Source organism: Haemaphysalis longicornis, unplaced genomic scaffold, assembly GCF_048455015.1.
Source record: "Haemaphysalis longicornis isolate Haplotype H1 unplaced genomic scaffold, Haemaphysalis longicornis Haplotype H1 scaffold_5, whole genome shotgun sequence".
NCBI classification, from domain to species: domain Eukaryota; kingdom Metazoa; phylum Arthropoda; class Arachnida; order Ixodida; family Ixodidae; genus Haemaphysalis; species Haemaphysalis longicornis.
Genome location: NW_027526385.1, coordinates 36,417,196 through 36,435,896, shown reverse-complemented (window position 1 = coordinate 36,435,896; position 18,701 = coordinate 36,417,196). Strand labels below are relative to the sequence as shown.

Genomic DNA, 18,701 nt, shown 5'->3' with positions numbered 1-18,701 from the left:
AAGTGAAGCGGAACACAGTCGCCCAGGTAGCCGAATTGGTAAGGCATTCGAGATCTAATCGAAAGGCGTGGGTTCGATCCCCACTCTGGGCGCGTGTTTTTCTTTCTTTCTTTCTCACGTAATTAATAACAATAAATAATAATGTAACGCCACTAACGGTAAAAAATATTCGAACCATTCCCCTATGCCTTCTTTGGCGTTGTAGACTGCCGGCATTTCTTCCTGTATTTTCTAACGAGCCCCTCATTTACAAACTCTATTGTCATGCGAAAGCTTAGCGAGGGCCTCGGTTCTGGCAGCCTTGATGCCAAGGTACCATAAGAGGGTTTTCCCGCCAGTTACCCGCTTATGACAGGCTGTAGACATTCTCGTCACGCCCCGGGGGTTGAAAAGAAGGTCCCCTTCTCCCCGTGTAGTCTGAGTGGCGCTGGCTACCACCCTCAAGCGTCAGATACAGTTGTAGTATATATAAATACCCCAGAAAGTGAAGCGGAACACAGTCGCCCAGATAGCCGAATTGGTAAGGCATTCGAGATCTAATCGAAAGGCGTGGGTTCGGTCCCCACTCTGGGCGCGTGTTTTTCTTTCTTTCTTTCTCACGTAATTATTAACAATAAATAATAATGTAACGTCACTAACGGTAAAAAATATTCGAACCATTCCCCTATGCCTTTTTTGGCGTTGTAGACTGCTGGCATTTCTTCCTGTGTTTTCTAACGAGCCCCTCATTTACAAACCCTATTATCATGCGAAAGCTTAGCGAGGGCCTCAGTTCTGGCAGCCTTGATGCCAAGGTAGCATAAGAGGGTTTTCCCGCCAGTTACCCGCTTATGACAGGCTGTAGACGTTCGCGTCACGCCCTGGGGGTTGAAAAGAAGGTCCCCTTCTCCCCGTGTAGTCTGAGTGGTGCTGGCTACCACCCTCAAGCGTCAGATACAGTTGTAGTATATATAAATACCCCAGAAAGTGAAGCGGAACGCAGTCGCCCAGATAGCCGAATTGGTAAGGCATTCGAGATTTAATCGAAAGGCGTGGGTTCGGTCCCCACTCTGGGCGCGTGTTTTTCTTTCTTTCTTTCTCACGTAATTATTAACAATAAATAATAATGTAACGTCACTAACGGTAAAAAATAATCGAACCATTCCCCTATGCCTTCTTTGGCGTTGTAGACTGCCGGCATTTCTTCCTGTATTTTCTAACGAGCCCATCATTTACAAACCATATTATCATGCGAAAGCTTAGCGAGGGCCTCGGTTCTGGCAGCCTTGATGCCAAGGTAGCATAAGAGGGTTTTCCCGCCAGTTACCCGCTTATGACAGGCTGTAGACGTTCGCGTCACGCCCCGGGGGTTGAAAAGAAGGTTCCCTTCTCTCCGTGTAGTCTGAGTGGCGCTGGCTACCACCCTCAAGCGTCAGATACAGTTGTAGTATATATAAATACCCCAGAAAGTGAAGCGGAACACAGTCGCCCAGATAGCCGAATTGGTAAGGCATTCGAGATCTAATCGAAAGGCGTGGGTTCGGTCCCCACTCTTGGCGCGTGTTTTTCTTTCTTTCTTTCTCACGTAATTAATAACAATAAAAAATAATGTAACGTCACTAACGGTAAAAAATATTCGAACCATTCCCCTATGCCTTCTTTGGCGTTGTAGACTGCCGGCATTTCTTCCTGTATTTTCTAACGAGCCCCTCATATACAAACTCTATTGTCATGCGAAAGCTTAGCGAGGGCCTCGGTTCTGGCAGCCTTGATGCCAAGGTAGCATAAGAGGGTTTTCCCGCCAGTTACCCGCTTATGACAGGCTGTAGACATTCGCGTCACGCCCCGGGGGTTGAAAAGAAGGTCCCCTTCTCCCCGTGTAGTCTGAGTGGCGCTGGCTACCACCCTCAAGCGTCAGATACAGTTGTAGTATATATAAATACCCCAGAAAGTGAAGCGGAACAAAGTCGCCCAGATAGCCGAATTGGTAAGGCATTCGAGATCTAATCGAAAGGCGTGGGTTCGGTCCCCACTCTGGGCGCGTGTTTTTCTTTCTTTCTTTCTCACGTAATTATTAACAATAAATAATAATGTAACGTCACTAACGGTAAAAAATATTCGAACCTTTCCCCTATGCCTTTTTTGGCGTTGTAGACTGCTGGCATTTCTTCCTGTATTTTCTAACGAGCCCCTCATTTACAAACTCTATTGTCATGCGAAAGCTTAGCGAGGGCCTCGGTTCTGGCACCCTTGATGCCAAGGTAGCATAAGAGGGTTTTCCCGCCAGTTACCCGCTTATGACAGGCTGTAGACGTTCGCGTCACGCCCCGGGGGTTGAAAAGGTCCCCTTCTCCCCGTGTAGTCTGAGTGGCGCTGGCTACCACCCTCAAGCGTCAGATACAGTTGTAGTATATATGAATACCCCAGAAAGTGAAGCGGAACACAGTCGCCCAGATAGCCGAATTGGTAAGGCATTCGAGATTTAATCGAAAGGCGTGGGTTCGATCCCCACTCTGGGCGCGTGTTTTTCTTTCTTTCTTTCTCACGTAATTATTAACAATAAATAATAATGTAACGTCACTAACGGTAAAAAATATTCGAACCATTCCCCTATGCCTTTTTTGGCGTTGTAGACTGCTGGCATTTCTTCCTGTATTTTCTAACGAGCCCCTCATTTACAAACCCTATTATCATGCGAAAGCTTAGCGAGGGCCTCGGTTCTGGCACCCTTGATGCCAAGGTAGCATAAGAGGGTTTTCCCGCCAGTTACCCGCTTATGACAGGCTGTAGACGTTCGCGTCACGCCCCGGGGGTTGAAAAGAAGGTCCCCTTCTCCCCGTGTAGTCTGAGTGGCGCTGGCTACCACCCTCAAGCGTCAGATACAGTTGTAGTATATATAAATACCCCAGAAAGTGAAGCGGAACACAGTCGCCCAGATAGCCGAATTGGTAAGGCATTCGAGATCTAATCGAAAGGCGTGGGTTCGGTCCCCACTCTGGCGCGTGTTTTTCTTTCTTTCTCACGTAATTAATAACAATAAATAATAATGTAACGTCACTAACGGTAAAAAATATTCGAACCCATTCCCCTATGCCTTCTTTGGCGTTGTAGACTGCCGGCATTTCTTCCTGTATATATATGTATATATATATATATATATATAAATATATATATATAAATTAGGTGTGAGAAGCTGTGAACAGGTTATATTTTAACATGTGGACAATGGCCTTTCCTGGGTATGTGCACCCTATTATCATCGCATCATCTTCATCTCGGCGGCGACAGTGTCATCGACATCGCCTTTCTTGCTGAGCCTTCTTAGCGCTGTGACCGCACGAATAAAGTTTCTCGCCTGGCGACTCCCGGAGCCTCTCAATATATATATATATAGATATATATATATATGTATGCAGTGCAAATTTGAAGATGATAGAGAACACATGAAAAGAAACCTTCGAACAAGGTAGAAACTACGATTGTTGCCAACCTTTAAGCAGAGACTTTACTTCGTCAGGGGACTTGCCCAGACGAAGCCAAGTCTCTTTGCTGAAATGTTGGCAACAATCATGATTTCTACCTTGTTCGAAGTGTCCTTTCCTGACATATTTATGTATATATATATATATATATATATATTGTCTGGAAACAAAAACTCACACAGACCGCGAAAAAATAAGGTACTCTGAATAAAGGGAGTCCCCTCCGTGCAACGTCAGCAAACTTTTATTTTCATTTTTAATGTCCTTCTCGTGTGTCTGTGTCTCTACTAACTTTATATATATATATATATATGTGTCTGTGTGTGTTTTTGTGTGTCTGTGTGTGGCAGAAATAAGAGTTGGCAGTCAAGAATGCATCGGAAAGCAAAGAGGAGAATGCGGTAGGTCATTGAAACAGATTAAGAGGTTAGAAAGAGAAAAAAATTACACAAAAAATGCCCACCTGGTGGGATCCGAACCCATGACCTCAAGATTAGCGCCTGGTGCTATGACAACTACGCTAAGGGCGCGGCAGTTTCCGCTCCACTTTCTGGGGTATTTATGTTAAGATATTTTTGTTTCCTGTGATTCGGAGTGGTAGCCAGCGCCACTCGGACTACTAGTCGTGAAGCGGACCTCTTTATACCCTCGGGGTCATTACTCTAGTGTCTACAACATGTTGAGAGTGTTTGACCAGTGTTCAATCCTCTTAAACTACCCATACCACCAACAATACTATACCAGACCCCCTCGCTATGCATGTAGCAAATCGGAAATACGAATTTAGGGGCTCGTTGAATTTAGACCGAAATCAGGGTTGGTAGCGGAGAATTCCTCAATCAGCTAAAACAATAAAGGGGTAGGTCATTGAAACAGATGAAGAATTTGGAAATATCTTTCGTCTGTTGTTGTTCTTCAAAATCCTTAATCTGTTTTAATGACCTACCGCATTCTGCCATTTGATTTCCCGAGGTAATCTTGACTGCGAACCATAACTGCTGTCTTAATTCAGCTAGCCCCTAATTTTCTATTCTTATTCGCTATATATCAATCTCGGCCAAACATCTCCACCATCTACGCAAGCCTGATTCTTCCGCGCTCCGCCAAACGCAGCCGTGACTATCGAATTTTGTGCATTGCTATTGACTGCAACGAAAAAGCATGACGTTTAACTATCTTCTGCGTGAATTCTGCCGCAACTCTCGCTGTGTCCGCTTCATTGACCACGGTTTCCAGCACCTTCCCGCCCGCCGAGTTTTTGCTGCTCATGGCTCACCCCAGCTTCGAGGGTTTGGCTTTGCTTCCTAGCCACATCCGCGAGCTTTGTTTGACCCAACAGCGCTGCAACCCTCTTGAATGGGGCGCAATCACATGCACCGCCACCCAAGCGGCCAAAATGTCCTCATACAACAGTAACTTCCCACCGATCCCTCTTTCCCCTCCAGCCCAACGCCATCCCAACGTTCACGGAGCACTAACGCATCGCCTGCAGCCCAACCATGAGCGTGTGCCGAGCCCAGAGTGCGCCTCGCCCGCCCTCCGGATCCGCAGCGGCCGCCGGAACCCCAATCACCACCGAGCCACTGGAAAACGCCAGCAGCCAATACGCACTGCCTTCTGACGCCCCAAAGCCAGCCCATGCCCCGTACAACATTTTCAAGAAAGTGGCTTCTGTGCCGACAAACTGACTGTACCCAGCAAACCCCGCAATGCAGCCTCTTACCAAGGGCCAAAACAGTTCGTTAGATTAAGCAGATTAAGCAAGGTTACTTAGAAACGCTACGTTCCTAATTGCACGTTTCGGCACTTTTACAGTATGAACCCTAAAATCATCTTATTCTCTACTCTGACGAAAGGAAATGCTCTTCGTGAAAAGTCAGTCAAATTTTATTTTTATTGTTAAAGTTTTTCTTGTCTCTCTGACTCTATTTACCCAATATATGTATATATATATATATATATTTATATATATATATATATATATATATATAAATATATATATATATATATTTAGACAAAGATCAAACTCACAAAGCGCGCGCAGAAATAGTATAAGTAAAGAGTCAGATACACAGCAAGAACAATAACAAATAAGGTTTACTTACGTAGCGGCAACGGGGCTTGCATTCATCAGAGTAGAGTTACATGATTTTACTGTCACAGCAAAATCATGTAATTGTACACTGACCAACTCAAATCCCGTTGCCGCTACGTAAGTATGCAGTGTTTGTTATTGTTCTTGCTTTGTACCCGACTCTTCAGTTATATATATATATATATATATATATATATATATATATATATATATATATATAACCGAAAATTTAGCAGTTTGGTTAAGGTTCTGGTTCATGAAAAATTATTTCGTTCCAGTTCAGTTCCGGTTCGACAAAATCACGTCCCGAACCGGTTCGCTGAGTCGAATTGTAACTGTAATTAGAAAAATACTGTAGTAGTTGAAAACGACAGTCAAATCAAAATACAAACAATAATTCAAATTGATTGTTCCCCAAGGGCACTGGCGCAATTGCAAAGAAAACTTTGCATAATTCGAGATATTAGAAAAACAGATCAATGGGCGACTATTCACCTCCTTATATGTCGCCCAGCCTTTATATTTTCCTAGCGACTATTCAAAAAGCCAACGCCAAGAAATATGACGGTGCGATATATTTTCTGCCCTTTCCTTTCTTGTTGAAATCGCGATCGATGTTGAAATCGCGATGCCCAAGTCTTCGCATGCCCAAACAAACTTCCTCATGGACTACTTTGGTCAGCAGAAATAACGTTGTCCCATTCATACGCACGTTCACAGCACTCCTGCATCCGCACATTGCACATCCGCGTGGAAGCTATCACAGATGGCAGTCCGCAAGTGACGAGGGATCAAGAGTGACTACTTGTTTTCTTCTGGCCGATAATATCGGCGATAGAGGAGTCTATCACACACAGCGAAGTGCACAAGTGCACAGCGAAGTCCACCTGACGCCGCTATGCTAGAGGAGCGGTACGTAAAGTATGATTAGAAATTCAGCCACAGAGTGAGTATATCCACGGATCCTCCCACTGCTGCACTACCATGTCCTCTAATTTTTGGCATGTCGGGGCGGAGTCAATGGCCATACGTTCTGCCGTATCTGTGCCGACAAATAAACGGGGCAGTGCATCCGCATCGTTGTGTTTTCAACCAGACCGATACATCACGGGGATGTCATGTTCCTGGAGGCGTACGGCCCAGCAGGCAAGACGACCAGAAGGACTCTTCATTGATGTCAACCAGCAAAGGGCGTGGTGGTGTGTAACGACAACGAATGCACTCCGTATAGGTAGCGACGGAACTTGGCAATTGGCCACGCCATAGCCAGACGCTCTTCCTTCGGGACGGAGTAAGTAGATTCGGCGTTTGTAATCGCACGGCTTGCATATGGAACTACGTACTGGTCAAAACCTGGCTTCCTTTGGGCAAGTACGGCTCCCATACCAGCGCCACTGGCGCAGTATGGATCTCGGTGGGCGCACGAGTATCGAAGTAGCGCAGTATAGTGGGTGAGGTAAGCAACAGATGTCCCATAAGAAAGGCTTGATCGCACGCAGTAGAGAAGGTAAGAAGTCGTGTATTCCACCAAGGAGCTAACTGATATGCTGTCGCTTTCTGAAAAATTATCGAAATCAAAAAGTAGTTCTCAACTGTTGCCAAAGCGAGCTTTTGCGACTTCTTGGTACGCAAAGAAATGCGAATGCTTACCCGTATTCGTTGAAGTTGGCGTCCCAGACAATAAAGCTGTCAGACCTGTCCAATAGGGTGTTTGGTATGCCCGTGAAATAGAAAGACAGTGGAATGTTGCTGAGACTTAACGTTGTCATGTTTAGTTGGTTGCAGTAGTCTTTCCCAGCCGAATGGTTGTACTTCCTTGAGCCGGGGATACAATAGCTTCTCGAAGTCCACCGAGACAGAATGTAATCTGTAAACAAAATTATGGAACCACTACTAATGCTTACGTACCCAACATAACGTATAATTGTAAGCAATGCACATGTGTCGAAAAGCGACGGAAACAGCAAAATGTATGTTTGCAGTCGCAATAAAACAAAAAACGACAGTTTTCGTATACGTATAAAAATTAGCAAAGTAAAAGCGCATTCTGAATGAGTTGGGATATATGTCTTAGGTTATCAGAAACAGATGTCGTGTTTGAAAGAAAGTAGAAGTAACTACTGATTGAAGCAGTAACACAGGCTCTTATTGCAGCCGCAAACACAGCTACTAATGGTTTGCAGACAGCTTGAATAGGCTTCACATTTTCTGCCTTCGAAATATGAAAGCTTGTTTTGAAAAGAATGCTTCAGCGAAATGCACGAAAAGAATAGAGCCGTCTGCGCCAAGCGCCAGTTTTGACCAAGAATAACAATGGCTAGAAAGAACAGTCACCACCTGTCTCCTTATTACTCATTGCAAATTATCGGGACAATAGTGAGTAACAACGCGTGAAGAATTTTATAGAGTGTTTTGGGCACCTGTACAGCCCTAAAACATGACTTTTCTGTTCTTAACATCACATAGTTTTTCTTTTGGTTCAAAACATAAGTTTTTTCTAAGTGGGCATATTTTTGGGCCTTGTGTGCCTGGTAGGTTCTTCATTATTTACGGTGAACCCGACGTCTCAGCGCAGCACGCGACAAGAAACTACTGAACACTTTTTACACGATACACGTAGTAGTCGCTTTTTCAAGCCGATTTAAAAATTTATTAGTAACTTTAGAACAGAAGTACAAACAAATATTGTTTTCTTTTTAGGCAAGCCGCTCCTTCAGGCCATCCTGATCTCATTGCCTGCGCGCGCGCCTCCAGCTGGGTTCCGAGATTGTGCAGCAAGTGGATATTTTTATCTTATTGCGACTGACTTTATATGTAAGCAGCGGTGAGGGTAATCTAGTATAAAATGATAAAAGTGAAAAGGGCGTAGATAGTTCCGCTGAAAATAATGAGCGCTGTTCCAACTTCTCTAGTCTTGTTTGAAGCGAAACCGCTAATACGCTACGTCTTTCAAGCTTTGTAATCAGGTCGCAGGAGACCTTCAGCCGCTCAAGGTCAAAGTCATTAGTCCCGTTTTAGCCCTGTACTCGCTCCCGGCCTCACCGCTGCGATACTCCCTGAGGAGGCGAAGTTGAAACGGCTGCTTTCCCGCGCGATCGAAGCGCCGGCTGTGCAGCCTTGACTGAGTGCTTCAGGGAAAGCAAAGCTCGCGACTAGGCCAGCATTTTCCGCTTGATCCGCATGCGCATGCACCCTCGACTCAGTATTAATGGCACAACGGCTCGGCTATCTGTTTGTGCTCTTAATCGCAGGAAAAATGCCGAAACCAATCGCCAGTATATATTGCTAGACAGACGCAGGCTGTGAAATATCAAGCAATTGGTAACTATCACGAACACATTAGGTTTTGTCTTTGCGTTTTCTCGTAACAGTTATGCTTGGATGCAATACACCTGAACCATTTGTTTCCCCTTTCGTTGTCACCTACATCCCGACATCATCTCCAGAGGTTTATTTTATTCCTATACGTTGCGTTCTTTCCAGGCAGAACTACTCTTACGGAAGCCTAGAAACCCATGCTGTGTGGCACAAAATAACCGCTAGGGGTGCAGTTTACCAGCCCTATTTTTTACCAATATCACCGGAGCGTCGACCGTTCTGTCTGTCAGCACCGCGTGATGGAGTGACAAGGCAAAAGCAATGAGGGTAGCCGTGTACGCACTAAGCAAAGGCCGCTGCTGCGTTGTCCGCTAGGCTGTTTCAAGAGCAGACGGCCGCCCCCGATTTTTAAATGCGGAGCATTTCTTAGGCTCGCGATGTCACTCGTCGATGTTGTCGGCGCCGTCCACAGGCTCACTGCGCATGCGCGTCGCATCGAGGCGCAGGTGCGCGTCTCTCCCCCGTACCCTCCTCGCTCTCAACAACAGGTGCGGCGGTGCGGGAGGAGCGCGTGTATCCTGTGCGCTCCGTCGCTCTCAACAACAGCTGCGGCGGTGCGGGGGGAGCGCGTCTGTGCGCGCATGCGTCGTAGCTACCCGTGCGCTGCGTCGCGCTCAACAGTAACGGCGGCAGGGCGGGTACACGTGATAACGGCGTGGGGGGTGCGTGGAAAGTTCGCGCGCTTGTGTACGGAAGTGTGCGCATGCGCGTCTCTCCCCCGTACTGCTCTCCCTCGAACGCGGGCGGTGTGTAAATAAGCGGGGGAGCGCGCGTTCGGATGCAGTCAAGGGCGTCTTTGCTTCGCTTTCGCTTGACTTGACGCTTTGCTTGACGGCACCAAGCAATAAAGACAGACTTTAACTTTACACTCCTTGCATTCGCTTCTCCTTCAGTCAATAAATAAGAATAATAAAGACGAAAGAACAATAAGCATTCTCAAAACATACCCAATTACGCAACATTCACGCGATACCCCCACCACTCTGCGACGCATTTACTGCGTTCCCCCCCTTGGGAATATGCGGGCGGGTTTTTTTTGTTATTTGCTTACCACACGGCCTGCCTTACTCGGAATTTTCTCAAGACCAGGCATGAGGCACTAACTGAAAAGAATAATGAGCGTTGACCAACGAGCCTTGCGCTTAACGAACCTTGCATTCGGCAACGCTAATTACTTTGTTTTCAGTTTGCGCCACGTGCAAGGTCTTGAAGGGAAATTTTGAATATGGCAGACAGTGTGGTAAGCGAATAACTAAAATCGGGTGTTGCCATCTGCTCGTGCAACAGCCTAGTAGATAACGGCAGCGGCCTTCGCATAGTGCGCATGCGGCTATGCTCGCCCACATTGCCGTATAACTCCATCACGCGGCACTAATCGGCCGAACGATTGACGCTCCCTTGATATCGGTAAAAAATTTGGCGGGTGTATAAGACAAAACTATTATCATCCGATGAAAATTCTACTTACAGCATTCCCCGTCAGGATATTCGGCACCTGGAAGTAATGTGGAAGAAGATACACAACGAATTGCTAAGAGGCCTTCTAAAGCAGCTTTCGTTGTAGTTATTTTTAATCAGGAGCGAATACCTGTTATGGATGCACAAACGCCCTGATACCTTTGTGGTAGTATTTTAGGTGTGTGAAGATAGTTTTGTACGCCGAAGCAACCGTAATGCGTAACTTAAAAGTGTACAACACAACCTTTAGTAGCACAATATTAACCACACGTTTCAAGTATGCCTGCACGCGCAGCCAGGCCTTACGCGCTGTTCGATGATATGTCCTTTTGCTCTCATGGGAGATAACGTGAACGCTTCGTGGCCCGACGTGACGTGACTGCGGTCCTCGATTGTCGTGCGCTTTTTTTTTCTTTTGGTGTGTTACACATACAATAATGTGCCTAAGACGTGGGGGAGAAACAAACAGCCTCATTTTTGTCCCCTAGAGTAAACCTGTGGTCCTTCCAAGTATTTTTTAGCTAATTAGTTGGGAAGTATGTTCAATTGCATATTACAAATAAACGTGTTTGGTTTCATGCAGTCTTTGGACTGCACCCAGCTCCACTAGTCATTTCTCTTCACAGCGTGGAAAAGCAGTGAGTATTCTTTAAACAGATAAACTGACTTTACAATCTAAGTTGATATTTTCTTGTAGAACATTCCTATGATAAAAAATCAAAGAAATTGGGAATATTTAGAAATAGTGGGTCTAAGAATTACCACGCGAATTTTTGGTGAAAGGTGTGGACGTTATAGAAGTTCTTATTTGGTAATATTTAGGAATGGTTGGCCCAAACATAACCACGCAATTTTTTTGCGATAGGTCTGGACATTCTACAAGTTCCTTAATGGCAATATTTGTGAATGGTGCGCCCAAGCACCATTCACCAAGGACGTTATAGAAATTCCTAATTGGGAACATTCAGGATTGGTGGGCCCAATCATTACGGCGCAATTTTTTGCGAAAGGTGCGGACATTGTAGAAGTTATTACAATCAACCAAATTGGCGGCGTTCTCACATAGTTTCGCTGGTCGAAACTAATTCTTGGATATACTGAATGATCCTTGAGCACCGTTTTTATACGGAACGCGATTTGACGCTTATACTGTATACCTACCTTTCCGGTAATACAGATATGTTTGAAGGACTATATCATAATTTCTATCGTTTTCCCAGAAATTCCTTACACATGCCAGACGGGTTTCTTTTATTTTTTTTTTAAATTAAGACGCACGGAAAGTTTCTGTCTGATAGCGCACGAGAGGCCTCATCAACAACCTTTTCTGAAGAAAAAAACGGTAAACCAGGCTTACATTTCACTACCGATTAGTAAACAACTCAGACAAATAATGTGTTGTTACACTCCAACCATTTTCCGAAACCTGGAAAACGGCTGCGGGTACATTTTAGGGAGCAACAAAGTTCTGTGAATCCAAAGACGTCGCAGTTTCCTTTGAGAAGAACCATAACTCATGAAATCGACGGGCTACCAATCGCTTCGTCCATGTGCGCATGCCAAACCACAAAGTATGCGATTGCCTTTACAATTACCAACTTCGCAACTTGACATCTTGTTAGCCGTGCCTTCAGGGGGAACGTTGCCCATGTTGATCTTGAAGAAAAAAGACAAACGGGAGGGCAGGAAAGGGAAGCATAACATTGGGCTGAGGAGGAAGATTATGCTTGAAACAAGCTCCTGTAGCCTTTCGAAGGTTTCATCAAATGCTTGATTTCAAAGGCCGAGAAATTACTGATATGAGGTTTAATCACATTGCAGGTGTAACAAGACGACTCCTTGAGCTATGAGCAATACAGAATTGCTTCTCGACAAGGTCAACCTTGAAGTACAGTGAGTGACTCAACAATGAGCTTGATTAAATGACATGCGTCGCAAACGCTTCGTCCACCAAACGTAATTCCACCTGTGACATCCTGAAAACTGAATAAGCACGCCAATATGATGATGACCAACTCGAGTCGAACAACTAGATTAGTTTGCATAATTTTGCGTTTTGCCAAACTTGAAATAATCTGCAAAAATATTTATACCTCAACATACCAAAATTTCCAAATGTGCACTTACTCTTCAGTTATTTCATTTCACATTGCTGATTTAGGCGTGTCTTAACAGATGTGCATTAAGGTGTTTCTACCTCATAAAATTCTTGATGACTTAGAAGATTCGCTTTAAGAACTTTCTTATGCGACTGGCAAAAAGCATATTGCGTACGTTTGCTTACTAGCTTCCGAAATGTGCTTTGCAAATACAATGTACTTCGGGGAAGGTCATTAGCACAGCATGGCCTTTCCTACATGCCGTCATTCTGCTAGTAGCCACCAACATTCGTCATTTAAGTCGAACTTCGAATAAGGCCGCACAAAAGTGATTGCCAAGGACGCACAAATTTTTCGTTGACGTTTTCACTTGCCGTCTTTCAAACTACGGTGAACTTTTTTTCCCAATTTGCCGCGGATTACCTCTGTAACTTTTGATGGCTATTGTGCGCAAAATCCAAGAAACAAAAAATGGTGCATGGAGTTACCCCCTTTCCCAACGCTTCGTAACAGCCGAAACACCAGCAGTGTGACTACAACCTCTGAAGCAGGCCTGATCTGAAATGATGATTAAGTAGTTTTGAGAGAAACAAAGTGTCAGAACGGAAGAGGAATAATTTCGTAGCATTTAGTTCAGCTGGTTTAAATTGGTATTAGAGAAGGTTGACGCTTTCGACAAGAAACCCCCAGCTTTCAGCGACTGGTTTTACAAGGAATAGCAGGTCCGTAGGCCTGTTCATATGCGCTGGGGTGGGTGGAAGGAAACGCCTATTTTTAACCCGAATTAAGGACTCCTACGTGTCACACCCTCACAAAAAACCGTTCTTTTCACGAGATCTGAGAGGTTCAAGAACACCTATTCCGAAAGATTGTGTCCTCTCGCCCATTCCTCTTAGCTAGGCAGTAAACAGGGGAAAAACCTCCACAATCTCGCGTTAAGACACGGAATTGACAATCTATCGCCTTCTATCGATGACACTGAAAATTGTTTACGTGGCGATATTAACGCTTACTTTCCTCTGATTCCCCTTTCTCGCAGGTGACATGTATCTGGTCGCTGCAGTTCCGCTTGAAGTACCATGGCACAGTATGCCCATACCACGCTGTGACGCAAGTCGTGCTCCAGTCTACCTCGTCTATGTCGAACGTGATCACTCCTGGCAGTTGACTGGGGAAGCAAAAAAATCCGGTGATACTCTGTCAGACAATCCCTAACTACACATCGCATACCACCACAAACCTATAATTCAGACACAGGCACACAGCATTCCCGAAAATGCACGCAGCTTTATCTTAAGTGAGAAACTACACTAACAGGCTCACACTGAGGCTTTATGCATAAGTAGTTTTTCATCCTTGACAACGCTAGATGACTAATCAATTAACTGACAATACTTGTAATAATTACCTGAAGGGATAAAAATTGCACAAAGCACAGAGAACAGCCAACGTGCACGCATACACATATGTAAATAATAGCAATAAAATAATGTCACCTCGGCATTATGTCGTTACTACTGGTCCAGACAAATTAACACTCTCGAAAAAAATTTTCTGCCCACAAAAATTTGGAATAAAAATAAAAGAAAGCGAGGTACTCTTCCTTTAACAAAAACGAGCGGGTAAAGAATAGTGTTGAATAGCGACAGCGAAAATTATTATGCTGACAATCGCAGGCACAGCAGCGTTAACCGGATTTTGAATATTACGCTTTAACCTTGCACGCGTGATCACTAATCAATTTACTGATGTTTCTCGTACCAATAGGCTGCAGGAATAAATGTGGGAGCCTGTACAGAGAACAGCCACTTGCGCGAAAGCACGTACGTTAATCATACCAGCAACATTTTCTCACCTCGTCATATAGGCGTTACTACTGACGCAGTCGAATTAACACGATCGAAAAAAATATGTTTGAGGATAACAATACAAAATAAAAATAAAGTAAATTAAGGTGCTCTGCATTTTACACAAGTGAGCAGGTAAAGAATAGTATATAGCGGCGACAGTGAAAATTATTATGCTGATAAAAATCATTGCCAGAGTGCCATGAAGTAGCCTTTTCATATTATGTGGTACACTCTATTATACGAAAACAGTTGACGTATGTCACAAAGCCTCACGTTGGACGTGACATAAGCAAAACACACCTGAAATCATTTTTCTCGCCGTAAACCCAAAACTCCCAATCTCGGCGCGCAAGGGACGATATTAGCTGAATCTGCGAAACGGCAAGGGGTGATAGGTCGTGGAAGTCGACGAGGTGTGACGATCGGCTCTGGCACAGGGCGCTGCTTTCCGCTGCGGTGACAAACTGGTCCTGGTAGCAGTACTCGACGGTGACAGGGCCTTCGTCTAGTGTAACTGAAAGAATAAAAGAACATACCAGGACAGCGGTTTCAGTCGGGAGTAACCGCAGGAGTAATGCCCTTTTTAATCTCAATCAGTTCATCACAAGAATTTCAGGAAATTAGAGAGAAATTCAGCCATCACCATCCATCACTACCCTATACAGTCAAACCCGTTTATAGCGAACTGCAATATGCACTGCAATTAGTTCGATATATCCAATAGTTCGATATAGCCGAACCCGCTTATAACGAACTCATTGCTACGAGTTCGCAATGCGCGGGAGCAACCCCCCACTCCGAACTCCGCCATCCCCGCATGCAGAAACAAGCACAGTAAATTAGCCATTACCATACACACAATATTCCAGTTATTGCAAATAATAAAGCTACTTTCTGCCTTAACTGCTTACTTTCCAAAAAAGCGGTGAATTTTGTTTTCAATTTCGTTTTGGCGGCTTCAACTAGCATAGCATTCTCTACACGAAAAATTGTTTGCACCAGTTCGAGTCCGCGTCCTCCAAAATCTAAGAAGCATCGGCGGAGCACATCGACTGCCAAAAGCGCTTCATTGTAAGCGTCGGCCGGCTTTCACTGGCGACATCATCGGGAACTGTGGCGAGCTCTTCCCACAGTTCACCGATGCTGCTGTTTTGGTCCGGACTCGCGGGATGGGCGGGTTCCTTCGTGACTCCCGCGCGTCGGAAACAGTTACGGGAAATATCGGGCATCACGTCGCTCCGTGCGAGGCGCAATGTGTCAGTCGCGGCTCTTGTTCCGTGGTCGTGGCCAATCCGCATCTCAAACGCCGGTTCGAGACCATGCATTTCGGCAGCCATTCTAGGCGCGCAGAGTTCCATATATCGGATGTGAACTTCGTTATAAGGAAAATTTTTCTCATGTATTTCTGTAACTGAAATATTTTTGTTTGATATACAGCATAATTCGCTCTATACGGGTTCGTTATAGCCCGGTTTGACTGTATACGCCCACTGCAGGGAAAAAGCATCTTCCATTATCCTATAAATATTCCGGTCCTCTGCTAACTGGGACCGATTTATCAAAGCACACTTCTTGATCTTATATGCCCATCCAACTTCTTGCCACCCCTGCCACGCTTGCCTTCTCAAGGAATCCACTTTGTTACCCTTAATGACGAACGGTTTTCTTGTCTTCGCATTACGTACCCTGCCCACGTCCATTTCTTTTTAACGTTTACTAATATATCCCTAACACGTGTTTTTTCTTGACCCACTTCGCCCTCTTCTTGTCCCTTAATGTTACATTTATCATCTTCGGTTTCATTGCGTCCTCAATTTAAGTTGAACCTATTATGAGCCTTCATGTTTCTTCTCCGTAGTACCTGTGACGTAGTAGATGATTTGTCTCCTTTACGGGTACTACCCTACGGGGCAGAGGCAAATTATCTAATAATTACTATGCTGAGACGGATAGAGAAGCACGGAATGCTTTGATCGATGTCAGCCAGCGTTCGTTGTTGTCAGTTGAGCACTGAATTTTGAGTACTTGCTCTCATCGGACGCCGACTGCGTGGCTCCTTTTTGCAGCTGGAGGCTTAATCCGCTTATCCTTTCTTATTCATTCGGGAGCCGTTCGTATTGTGAACACAGGTGAACTTCCTACAGCCTCATAATTTAGTGATTTCAATGCGTCGTCATCAGCGTAACAACCTAGCGATTTGCAGCCATTATTCAAAAAGAAATAGATTCGCTGGCGAGATGATAGTGAAAATCCTGGAGCTACAGGATGCATAAGTGGTATTCGTTGCAGAGAGGATTACCATTGATTAGCTGATTTGCCACTCGGCGTAAGACAGCAAAAGCTCATTATTTCGAACTCGAAGGGGACCCTAAAATTGTTCGAATTAAACGGAGTTCGAATTAGCGGGCGGGCCCTAGAATGAATGGAAATCGGGTGACACTGGGCGGACTCAACGCAAAGAAGCCACCTATGGACTTTTTATTGTGAATTAGGCGCCACTACAAGTTTGTGGCAGGCAATTTTTTAATAATGTTTAGTAAATAATAATGGCATGCTGCGGAGCACTTGTGGCGCTGGTGTGGCGGTCTCCGTAGATGCGAAATAAGCTGTTGCAGGAGTGAATCGCGCCCACCTCGCTGTTGGTTTTCTGTTTCGTTGGATGGCATCCGTAGTAAATTTGGTTCAGTTTGTTTTTGCAACACATTGTAACCACTCTGGACCGACTTCTGCAAGGAGCAATGGAAACCTCGCTGGGGATCATAGTAGTTCGAATTAACCGTTCTGGATACCGACTAGTTTGAATTACCCGGAGTTTTTCCCCATTGAAATATACTGAGTTTGCTGGGACCAAGGTGTGAGTTCGAAATAACCGTAATAGAATTAACGAGTTTTTACTGTTTAACCACAGGTGCCTTGCGTATGCCTATCTTGATTCTGAAAAAACACTTTTGTCGAAATGAACAGCTAAGTATTCCAGTTGAAATCTAACAATATGTTCCTAAAGTCGGAATATGTGTATACGTTCGATTTACAGAATTAAAGAAAGCCTTGTCGGTAGTAATAAAGCTTCAAATCAGTGGTTGAAACCCGTTAGTTTTCCGAGAATGACTGGAGTGCCTAGAGTAGTTACACAGATGACATAAAATAGAGTACAATAATGACAAACGATTGCATTTGGAACAAAATTCGACCGTACGCCAAGTAAGGCGAACTCTACTCTTTGCTGAGTTCTCGCGGTGGACGCTTTTCTTATAGAGGCGAAAAGCAAAAAAAATATGCCACTTTGTTAGAGATTTGGGGGCACGTTAAGATCTCCAGGTGGTCAAAGTTATTCCGGAGCCCTCCACTACGGCGCGCCTCATCGCCTCTCTAAAGTCAGCATGGTGAACCCTACCTTCAAAATTTGACTGTGTCGGCGAAATCGTGCGCCCTGCGCCGTCCACAATCGGGCGGTATCAAAACCCCTCTATTGAATGCACGCGGTGTCACGAACCAAAGCTAGCACCCGCATTAACCCGTCTTGCTCCAAGACTCGAGCAACGTTGAGTCCTTATTAGCCCCGACAGGTTTATTACTACTCTTCAATTACAAATAAAAACAAAAAAAATGTCGCGTGAATCAGCAACGACGTCCTCCATGGCGCGTGTATAAAAATTAGGACAAGACATATCGCCTCACTGGTGTATTTCCTGCGCCTCACCGGCGTTGTTCACAATGCGGACACCCTTTAGCTTTACTTAAGGAAGCAAGTACACCAGTCCCGTTTTCTGGGCAGTTTTAACAGGGTATTATATAACTTCTATATCTCCGTGTAGTTGCTCTTTTCGGTCTAACCGAATTCGATGTCTCCTCCACCTTGACAAGCTTCCAGCAAATAATATTAGCCCACACCGAGCCTTAAAGCCCTAAGCTTGTCACTAGAAAAAGTTGCTTTTCTTGGTTTCTGTATACGTACATTTAGCTGTTATCGTCTTTGCAGATGCTATTTCGGTATGCCCGTCTCACAGCGTAATTTCACATAGACTGCTTGAATAAAACAGTAATGACAATGATTAACTTAGGATAACGCTTTTCCCGCATTGTGAGGTACACAAGGCAAGCAACAGAAGATGAGAAATTCCATCTGATAAGTAAACTGTTATTCTCTATTTATTTTGCGTACAGCGCTGTATTTTCCCACGTCGATGCTCTCGCAAGCATAAAGATTTAAGGAGCAGAAGACTAAAAGCACCTGGTGTGTTTTAACGAATGATTAAGTCAATTAATTTTCCAAGTTTACAGAATTGTGTAGAGTACGTTGTCTTCGTTGATTAGGGTTGTAACCGTGATTAAACTGCTACGAGCTGACGTCTGTAAATTT

The 18,701-nt window shown here is 44.7% G+C and overlaps 3 non-coding genes across 3 annotated transcripts; all 3 read left to right on the top strand.

Annotated features, from left to right (window-relative positions):
* Positions 1 to 20: 20 nt before the first annotated feature.
* On the top strand, positions 21 to 92 carry Trnar-ucu (transfer RNA arginine (anticodon UCU)). The gene has a single exon. It is a non-coding gene; the product is annotated as a tRNA-Arg (tRNA).
* Positions 93 to 984: 892 nt separating this feature from the next.
* On the top strand, positions 985 to 1,056 carry Trnak-uuu (transfer RNA lysine (anticodon UUU)). Its single transcript has one exon. It is a non-coding gene; the product is annotated as a tRNA-Lys (tRNA).
* Positions 1,057 to 2,427: 1,371 nt separating this feature from the next.
* On the top strand, positions 2,428 to 2,499 carry Trnak-uuu (transfer RNA lysine (anticodon UUU)). Its single transcript has one exon. It is a non-coding gene; the product is annotated as a tRNA-Lys (tRNA).
* The last annotated feature ends 16,202 nt before the right edge of the window (positions 2,500 to 18,701 follow it).